This window comes from Puntigrus tetrazona, chromosome 12 (assembly GCF_018831695.1).
Source record: "Puntigrus tetrazona isolate hp1 chromosome 12, ASM1883169v1, whole genome shotgun sequence".
NCBI lineage: Eukaryota > Metazoa > Chordata > Actinopteri > Cypriniformes > Cyprinidae > Puntigrus > Puntigrus tetrazona.
In genome coordinates this window covers 19280551-19291522 of record NC_056710.1, presented here as the reverse complement: position 1 = coordinate 19291522, position 10972 = coordinate 19280551, and the positions used below count along the sequence as shown (strand labels likewise).

Here is a 10972-nt window from a genome sequence, read left to right as displayed (position 1 = left end):
CTTTTTAGGTACAAACATGTGCCTTTTGAAAAAAGTACCGCCCCAGTGACTGCTTTTGTGCATATTTTTAAGATATTCTCTTAATTCTAATTAAATGATCCACAAGAATCTAAATTAACGTTAACGAACTTTACATTACTAAGCTCAATCAAAACTATCTATCTACATACATATAATTATAAATTATATATAACAATATACAATAATATATGAGAAAAGCCAATGCATTTAAGCTGTTTTACCCTAAAAATACAGATAAAAAGCAGCAGTGTTTGGAAACATGGTTATAGCAGAATTTTGAAGCGACAAAAACTTTGTTAAAGTTGTTTAGAAATTATATAAAATTCTAATTATATAAATGCAACCATTTTTAAAACACTGGCGTCCATTACCATATTGCTTTCACAGTTATTTTATAAAATGATTAACATAGTTTCTAAAAGTAACACAATATGTAAATATACTATAATACATGTTTTGATTACAGCTGTAGATTGCAAGAAGATCACATGGAATGAGTTGCAGTCAGTTTTAGAGGACAATATTTTTTAGTTTTGTTAATGTTTAAGTTGATCTCATCAAGTGAAACTGAATATAACTTTCAAAAGGCTTTCTCAAACATTTCCCGTCGCTGGTTACAGATGAACACAATAGCAGTGAATATCTTGCATCTTTAAAAACAGCAGTGAAATGACGTATATGATGATGATCCTAAAAGCAGGATTTACATTAACATTAATAATGAGGAGAAAATCCGTGGGCTAGATGTGTTCATTAATTGTTTTTATGCTCCAACAAAGTTTACTCAAAAACGGCTTACTTACAGTTATGAATATATATATAGTTGAACTTTTAAGGTTCAACATCTGAGTCAAAGGCTACAACAGCCGTCAAAATCTTCTTTACCCCTAAAAGTTGCATATTAGCGCCTTTAAATGTGCATTAAGACCAGTATCAGCACCTTTAGTGCCTGATTTTGTACCTCTTTTTTTTTTCCCCTGTGATTGTGTCTCAATCAGTCCAATGTTGGATTTGAGATGCCATGACTGTGCCGTATCAAACACCCACGCTCGCCGTCCGCCAGCGTCCCCCTGCTAAGCTCATTCTAGTCTAATTAATTTGCTCTTATTAGCTAAATATGCTTTTGAAGGGCTAGTCTCTGTGTTGTGACACTATTTGCCCAGTGGAGCTCCTGTAATAAAGTGTACAAATTCACCAGATAATTGTGCGCTGATACTGGCGGGGCCCCTCAAGTGCGTACACTTGAACCCGCGGCGCTCCAGGCCCTGCCGCCCATGTGTGTGTGTGTGTGTGTGTGTGTGTGTGTGTGTGTGTGTGCGACTGGGGGTTGGTCGGACTGCATTATTCATCTCCACTGCTGAGTTTGAGGGTGGCGTTGGGGGAACGGCGTCCCTCCCCGACTGCGTCTGAGCTCAAGGAGAGGCAGAAAATTAACAGGCCAGACCTGTTCACATGAACTAATAGCTCAAAGCCACTCTCAAAGACAGATAAATAGATATTTAAATTGCATTTACTTTGGAAATTCAACTGAGATAGTTTTCATTAGACATGTAATCACCGGCTGAATGCAAACGGAGCCATGTCGCCTTGCTTAAGATGGAAGAAATAAAACCCGATTCGTACTTTGCTCTTAAGACTAATGACATGTTCCTGCCATACTGATGTTACTATTAAAATGATAATTTAAGGTGACAGGTTTAAGTAATAATCAAATCTGAGCTGAGATATATAAAACGAAAGCTGTCAATACGGCAGATAAAGCTGGAAAAATATCCTTATTAACCTGAAACACTTACACGGGTCAAAACACTCATCTTTTCCCGCGTTTGTCTTTACAGTTCACGTTTCGGATGTCCATCAATTAGAGTGTCTTTGATTATTATTATTTTTTTTAATATTCAAAGGGATGGGATATTAGAAAACATAAGCTTTTGAGCTAAAATGAATAAATATCGAAAATATCTGAAACACATATGGCATAACATTAAATTTTTTCCTGTAGAGAAATAGTAGAAAATATAAGAATTACTTTAAAATTATAAAAATATATGAATATTAGAAAATGAAGGTAAAAAATGTGCAATATAAATTAATAAGTTAATAAAAAAAGAGATAAACAGTAGAAATGTATAAAACAAACAAATACATAAATGTTGCAAAAAGTGTTCATATTATTATAATATTTTATTATAATTTATATTATTAATAAATATTTACAAAAATGTGAAAGAGCGCGCCTTTCTTCAAAAATGTGAAATAGAAATGGATAAGAGATGAAGAGATATGAACAGTTGAAAACGTGAGCGTAAAACAAACCGAAAAAATAATACATTTAGAAAAAAAAATAGAAATAAGACGAAAAAGTGATAAGACAAACATTAAATAAATAAATAAATGTTGTAAAAATATGCATGCAATTCTGTCCATGTGTTCTAATTAGCAAGAAATCAAAGTAACAAAAGAGACATAAATAGAAAAAAAAACTATAAAAAATAAATAACAAGCAAACAGAAAGGCAGAAAAGTTGTCAGCTGCTTTTGTTTGTCAAAAAAACAGCGGGCGAAGCAAAACTCCTCACAAAACAAGAGTAACAGCTCCCAATGGCAGAGAAAACAGAGAAACGGAACATCTCCCTCCTCCTTTGATTCATCCCTTGCCGTTTTTGTGGATCGGTTTTGCCCCGCGCTGCTCGCGTCTGGGCCGCATTTCGCCCGCCCCGCGGGAGCTCGCGCTGTCCGTCTGAAATTCAGCCCGAATAAAAATTTCATTGGCATTCCCCTTCATACTCCAATAAAAGAAGATACATGGACTTATCGGAGGTAGGGAGATTCCATCCGGCACAAAGCCTCTCCTGCTAGAATCGTTCTTAGGGGCCGTAAAAAGTGTGCATGTCAAACGAGCCCCAGGGACGGCCCCTCAGCTGAGGTGATCTGCAGGTTTAGCAAAGCGAATTGACTGGACGCCGTCAGTTAATTAGGCATTTCAATACACCGTTTCTCAGACGGGCTTTTCTAGGCGAGCGTGGGTACCTGAATATATTTCTTCTCTTTCAAGCTTTACGGCCCGGCTCTATATCAAAAGCTTTCCTCCGCCGAAAGATGGGGATGCTGTCTTTAACTGGGATTGACAGAGGCTCGCTCCTGAAACGCATCACCAGAATTGGAGAATAGGTAAATTTGTCAGGAGACAAAGGCCTGCCAGAGTTTGAGGCAATACGTGCTGTATATTTTTTCAGATAATAAGGCATTAAATAGATCTGAACAGCTCAAAGAGGGATCTGGGCGGTTATTGCAGAAGCGCGGCAGGCAGAAATCCCTGACAATACCCTGTTCAGACAGTTTTACATTGTTTCAACATACATTTATCATCTTTCTATGTCCAAATGTGATCACTCAGTGCACTCTACAGAACATCATATATTACATTATTCCAGGAGGGCAAAGATTCCCGCGCCTGCTGAGAAATAGACCCCGGCACGCGCTCTTTCTCTCTCTTCCTCGCCGTAAATGACGACGCTGTCTTACCGCCGTCTGCCAATTTAAACTAACAGTCTATAAATCTCTGCGGCTATGCTGCACGTGCTGCTTTACCAAAGCTTTAACTCAAATAATACGTGCAACAACTCGATTTGTACATTTTCTGAGGTGGGTGGTTGCCAAGGTGTTGCTATGCGGTTGCAAAGACGTTCTGCATGGTTTTAGTGAATATGCTTGCCGGTTTAAGTAGAGGAAGCCATCGAGGGTCCCTTGCAAGGGCACGAGATTTGTATATTTGCCAGGAAAAACCTGAGTTTTGCAAAGAAGTACTTTAGTGCATTGCTTAAGTGAGAAAAGACTATACTCAGACTTTGCAAACAAGATGCATGGAAAATGCATGGGATTTTTCCATTTGCTGGGCAAAAAGGGGAATCTGAATGCCTCTCTTCATGCACACACATTATAGGACAAGTTACTTCCCAAAAGGTTTGATGAGCAATAATAGTGATGTTTTGCCTTCGGAAATGCTACTAACTTGTTGAAGCTATTGTAGGCCATGGGATTACATTTACTGGTAAACGTAAGGATAGGAAAAAAGAAGTATCAACGTAGAATTAAAAGTGATCTGCGGCAAGGCAGCATCCGATTTTAATTTGTAGCGTCAGCTGTGCTAGTTAAAATATCAGAATTTGCTAAACGATGGAGAAAGAAAACAACATGAACGAAACGAAATGCATTTATTTTCTAAATTGGATTCCAAATTCTAAAATGGACTAAATTGGATGTAACAAGTGTCAAATCTTTTGACTTATTCATTAATTAAATCTACTTAAAACCAATTTCTTCATTACACAAACAGCCTCAAACTGGCATTGAGATCTGATTTCATCCAAAACGCAACCTAAGGATAGAAGAAAGTGTACATCGCAATATGGAAAGAGACATCTGCCACTACATTTATTATATTGCAACTCTGTAAAATGCCATTTTATTGCTGACCTTGAGGCCCAAAAACCCATTTCACTTACACAATCAGACATATTTTTAAGTAAAACTGGGTAATAAGAAAAAAGTAGGGCATTTAACTCGACTTTATCAAATAATAAGTAATTGGATCCTAAAAGTGTCCACTGAATGGAGGCAGGTAGCCGAAGTGATTGAAAAATGTAGGGCTTTGTAACAACGGACAACGAAAATGATTTACAAATAATGCTTTTTTCACTCAAACACTGAGATGCATAAACTCAGATCAGTGAGGCCCACGATCAATCGGCTCCAAAAAAGAAATGCAAAGCCTTTGATAATTAACAAAAACAAGCTGACAAAAAGACTGAATCCAAGATTTGCTCATAATATAGCATAATGGGAGATTTACATGCTATTTTTAAACAGCTAGCCTTTTTTGACTGAAGTGTAAGACGGCAGGAAAAACAGTACAAAAGTACATTTTTTGGGACGTCGTTGGTCCCTGTGTGAAAAAGAATCAGAAAAGTTATAGTCGAAATAACCAGAACACAACATAAAGGATAAGTTCACCCAAAAATTGAAATTCTATCATTACGCCAATGCGACGCTGTATCACAAAACCAGTCACAAAAGTCAATTTTATAGAAGATATGCTTTCCAGTGATGTAGGGTTTATTTCTATAGGACAATATTTGGCAGAGATACAACTATTTGAATATCCGTAATCTGAGGGTGCAAAAATATATTAAGAAAAACCTTTTTAGTTGTCCAAATGAAGTTGTTATCAACGCACATTACTAATCAAAAATTACCTTTTGTTACATTTATGGTACTTAACATCCTGATGATTTTTTGGCACAGTGAAAAATGGATCACTTTGACCCATGCAGGGTATCCGTTGGCTGTTGCTACAAATACACCCGTGCCAGTTACGACTACTTTTGTGGTCAAGGGTCACAAATTAAGACACTGTCGAAATCCGAGGACTTTCTTACAGCTATCAAGAAACGCAGCGAGGGATTTTTTTGAAGCTATGGCAATACTTTTGAGCCCCACGAAGTCAAGGCAACTGTCTGCCGGCATTCACAAGACGTGAGGGCGAGTGATCGAAGACAGAATTGTCATTTCTGGGTGAACTATCCCCTTAAATCTGCAATAATCTGAAACGCTGAGTCACGTAAACGGAGTTCGTTTCCCTCTCTGTTGACTCTGCTCTCTTCTTCCTCGGCTGACATCCACGGGTCGCCCTGGACGAACGGAACAACAGCGTGAGAGACGGAGGGAAATCAGACGACCGTCGATGACACACGGGGAGGAAGCGGCCTGTTTGGCTCCATGTCACGACTGTTTGACTCAGACTGAGGTCGGATACGGTAATGTTTGTTGAGTCGGGTGCGTTCGTGTTTATTTCTATCTTAACAAGCTGCGAGAGGGAGTACGAGAGCGTGTTGGTGTAACTTTTGGCAGCGGTGGTGTGAGATGGGGGTTGGCTGACAGGGCTTCCCGCTAGAGGCTTTCAGGTCTCTTTACACTGGCTTCTGAGGACTTTTCATGTTCTTATGGAAAATATCCCTTTGAAATCCCTGCGCTGCACATTTTAATCTCATTTGTGGGGGAGAGTGATGCTGAGACAGGCCTGGGGAGAGCGCGAGCGTTTCTCTAGCTCTCGCGCTCCCTCCTTTTTCTTAGCATAATTTCATTCGTCAGAAGAATCCCTAGGCTGACATCGCTGGAGTGATTTAATTGATTTTAATCATCCACCTGAGAGAGGGAATTTGCGCCCTCTGTCCTGGAAGATAATGCCGGAGTCTTGGAGGATATCTCACTCCTCGTTAATGCTCTGCCATCTTCTGTCACGTTATGAAAGGAAACTTTTGGAAATCACAGCTAGGCATTTGCATAACTAATTGCGGCGATGTGTGCCGTTTCCCCTCACGGCGGAGTCAGATCGCTTGATTTTTTTAAACTCTGTTTGGATGCAGTTTAGCGTGAGTTTGCTTGAGCTTCGTGTAGCAGCTTCAGAATGTACTGTTGCAGACCTTTAGAGGTTTGTTTAGGCCAGTGTCAACGTGATTCGTTTAGAATGGTCTAGTTAGTCCTTCTGGTTCTGTATCTCAACTACACACTTGTGTAGCGCACTTCTCCATTGATCACCATTCAAGTGTCTTTGTTATCTTAAGTTATTATACAAATATAATTAGGGTATTGACAGTGGTAATAGGTGGTCGAGTGCTGGTTATCCTGGATGCCATAAGTCACTTCACACAACAAAACAGAACAAATAAAATCAAATAAAATGTAATTAAAATAAAATAAATTATTTTTCTTACTTTAAACTACATTTAATATTTTTTCTTTTAATGTTTTTAATTATTTATTATTTATAATTTATTTTAATTTAATTTAATTTAATTTAATTTCTGGATGAATAATATTCACATACACACATATAAACCAAACTAAACTAAGCTAAGCTAAGCTAAACATGTAATAACAAAACATTTAGCATATTAATAATGCGACATATAATACTTTGCGAACCTAACGAACAAAACAAAACACAAAAAAAATCCTAAAAACTACAAAACATTTATAACAGAGCAATCAGATTAAATATTAAATATAAATCACATACACTACATGCAATTTTTATTTTTGCAAACCAATATGACTAAAATAAAAGTAAAGTAAAGTAAAAAGTAAAGTAAAGACATTTCTAACATGTCAAATATTGACCATATTAATACTACGGATGTTATTGATAGTTTATTTTACTTTGCAAAACATTTAATATAAAAAACTATAAAGTTAATTGAATAAATATGTAATTGATATTTGGGTATAACAGGAAAACATACATTAATATTAAACATTGTAACATGCTATTATAAAATAATGTTTGTAAAGAAGTCAAATTTTCATTCTTATTCGAAATGAGCACAAAGCCCGTAATTACTGCCGCCTCACCTCTTCACCTGTGAGACAATTGCTCTCGTTCTCTGACTCTCTGTAGATTTGGTCAGACAGTATCATGCCCCCGTAATGAGCAGACGTCTGGTGAAGTCTGGTGTCTATCAAAGCCGCTGATAATAACTAATGCATAGAATTGATTTGAAAGTTCACTACAGATCCACAAATTCCCCCGTGCCGATACTCAGCTCACATGCTTTCACACTGACGCTGCCTCTCAGAGTTTCACCTCCTTCTGAGACATCTGGAAAGAATGCATTGTCCATTGATGATTCATATAAAATATTCTATATTTTTACTCCAGGAAAGAAGCAAGGAAAGGTATATATCTGTAGTATTAAGGGACTAAAATCAATAAAATGCTCGATTTGGACTATATATATTTAATCATTGATGAATGATTGAAACCTGTCAAGATAGTATCCAGGTCATATTTCACCTCAAAATAAAATGAAAAATGATAATAAAGTATTGATAATGGTAGCATTTTGTTAACTGTAGTACTCAATATTTTTTAAATTAAACCAAACTTCATTATTATTCGTTATTATTATTATTGATTTATTTACTTTTTTGTTTGTGGATAAAATGTAATTTTTATATGCTTTCGTGAGATTCAGATTATAACCGGTGTCTAAAAAAGTGATTTATTTAATATTTACTCTGAAATAAAATAATAGTAAATTTAATTTCATAAAAGGCAACACAATGAATTCAACTAAATTTTGAAATAGAAAAACAAAGCGTTAGTTAAAAAAATATTTATGTGATAAATGGAAGCTAAAATCCTTTTTAATTTAACTACAAAATGACAAAAGGCTCATACGACTGTGACAAATACAGATTGATATTCCTTTTAAGTTTTGCTAACAGTTGACGACCAAACGACTTTCCCTTCAGGACTAACAAGGTCTTTTTTAGGACAAGAAAACCATTCTCTTTTAAAACGAGTCTTTGGCCTAAAACGTCTCTTCTCACTAAAATGATTTGCCCCTATTTGCATGAGCCATCTTATGAGCTTAGAAAGTTATTAATAATTTCTCAATGATTCCAATACATATAATTAAAGATGAAGTTTGTTTACGTTCATAAATTATAAATGTGTTTTAGCTACTGTAAATCCTATAATGGTCTTCAGCTTTAAGGATATGACATGCTTAAACCAAATATCCTTTTTTTTTTGGACAAATAATTATTCACATCTGAGATTAAAAATGCATAGTCGCATTCGGATCAAATAATTAAATGAGATATTTGAGGTTGAAATCAATGGTTTTCTCCTCTAATATCAGCCATGCGCGCAGACGACTACGTGCCTCGATAAACACCGAAATTATTCCGCCGTTTCTGATCGCTTAAGGGTGAATGTTCGCGAGATGACGTGCTCCTCAGAAAGTTTCAATTTCCTTTCTCTTCTCCCTTCAGAGTTCCACTGCAATTTGTTTTATAAAGAAATCTGGAGGAAAAGCAAATGGAATGCAAAACCAAGCTGTAACAAGCCATTAGTTTGAAAATGGGATGGTGAATATTATAGTACACAAGAATAGCAAAACATGCTGGGAAAAAAAAAAAAAAAAAACTGCCTGGGGAAGGAATTTAAATATGTAGTTTACTAATATTTAATTTATTGGCTTCGCAAGGGAACCGAGCATTTAGCAGCCGCATTTTTAGATCAGAAACAGAAAAATACAGTGATTAATGTTTCCTCAGACTGACCACAAACTATTTCGAATGCTCTAAAGCCAAACTCAACCACACTTCCCTGAGAAAATACACCACTGTGCTCAGACTTTCCTTTGACGTCCTTGTTGTACGATTGCATTTGAAACATAAAGGTAATCCATTATAAAGGAAAAACATCAAGCCTCTCTATCTTAACATTTCAACTGAAATCAGGATTTCTATCTTAACCTCCTTTCTGCTTTCACGCTGTTCAATGCATTCCCGGGGCTTAATAAAAAGCATTCATTTTGCTTCACTAAATGCTTCTTCAGTGGTGATCCAGTTTAAAGACCTGAAATGGATGCTCACCTGGGTTAAATTTACTTTCCTTCACATGTTCACCGCTCTAGCCGTGGTGATACTCTCACTGTAAACCGCGGCCCACGGTGCCCAGCTGTTTAACTGCCTTTGCTTTAGATCTATCAGATCCATCTATCTGGAGGAAACGTCTTAGAAACACTAACTTTGCATTATGCATCTGCACTGGGGAAAGAGTGGCCCTCTTGCCCTGAAGATCTCTACCATCTCTCTCCCTCTTTCTTCATACTGGTCATCTCGCCTCACGCTGCTTCCCATTAGACCAAATTAGCTTTGTAAATACTTTTTTTTTTTTTTTTTCGTATGAAAATATGCTGGTGTGTGTTACTCGCTGTGCTGAGTAAACAGCAAATGTTGCTTTGTTTTGATTTTCTAGAGCAATCTTAATTGCAAAAACACAATCAGCTGTTTGTAGGGAGGGTGTTTAATCTTTGGGTTTAATGATTTGAGGGAGTGCACGCCAGAAGAATCATTTTATTGCTTCCCAAAGGGCTTTTCTTTTTCTCTCTCCTTTTTTCCCTTCTCTCCAACTCTTTTACAAGGTAGGCAGCAACATATACAGCAATTTCTAAGGGGCTGTTAACACAGGATGAGTTGTTGCATTAATAAAATAAAAATGCATATATATATAAAGTACAGTTTTTCCTCAGAATTCCAAATTTAGATATCATAATTAAAAAGGTAAAAACTGTGAGGTATAAACTATAGAAGAGATATGAATTATATATATATATATATATATATATATATATATATATATATATATATATGTGTGTGTGTGTGTGTGTGTGTGTGTGTGTGTAGAAATACATATAAACGCTTTGAATTATACAATAAAAATGTACAATTGTCTTTTTATTTGACATTTATTTCTGTCTCTGTCTCTCAGAGACATATATATATATATATATATATATATATATATATATATATATATATATATATATATATATATATATATATATATATAAATAATTTTTATTTATTTATTTTTGGCAAACACAGGCTTCCATGCTGTTCAATACAGAAAAACATATATGAAAGTAATTTAATACTAACATTAAACATTTCACTCAAAAAGCAGAAAAGTGATACAAAGTATAAGCTATTTTATACTTTTAAGTGCTTCTAAAAACTGGGAAAACAAGCTATAATTAAATAAATATTTGTTAATTAAATGTAGATAGACAGATAGATATTATATACACATTTCATGCATACCTTTTAATGTTATTATATACTTTTTATATATACAATAATAGGGAAGTATGAATGGATAGACTTGCATGCTCATGAATACTCTCCTCTATAGAGAAATAGTATTCATGCTGACATGTTGATGTAGTTGGAAAGCATGTTAACCAGCTGACATTCGGTCTACGGAAGATCTGAATTCTTTGTGAAATCTATCCCAGACCTCCTCTGGTTTTTTTTTTTAAACATCTAGCTGCATGCAGGAGGCGAACGGCTGAGATATGAGCACGGTTTCATAAGGACTT

General features: G+C 35.9%; 1 long non-coding RNA gene across 1 annotated transcript in view; it reads right to left on the bottom strand.

The window, feature by feature from the left end:
* Positions 1 to 10972, bottom strand: part of LOC122355232 — a 94195-nt gene that overhangs the window by 356 nt on the left and 82867 nt on the right. The window lies entirely within an intron of this gene.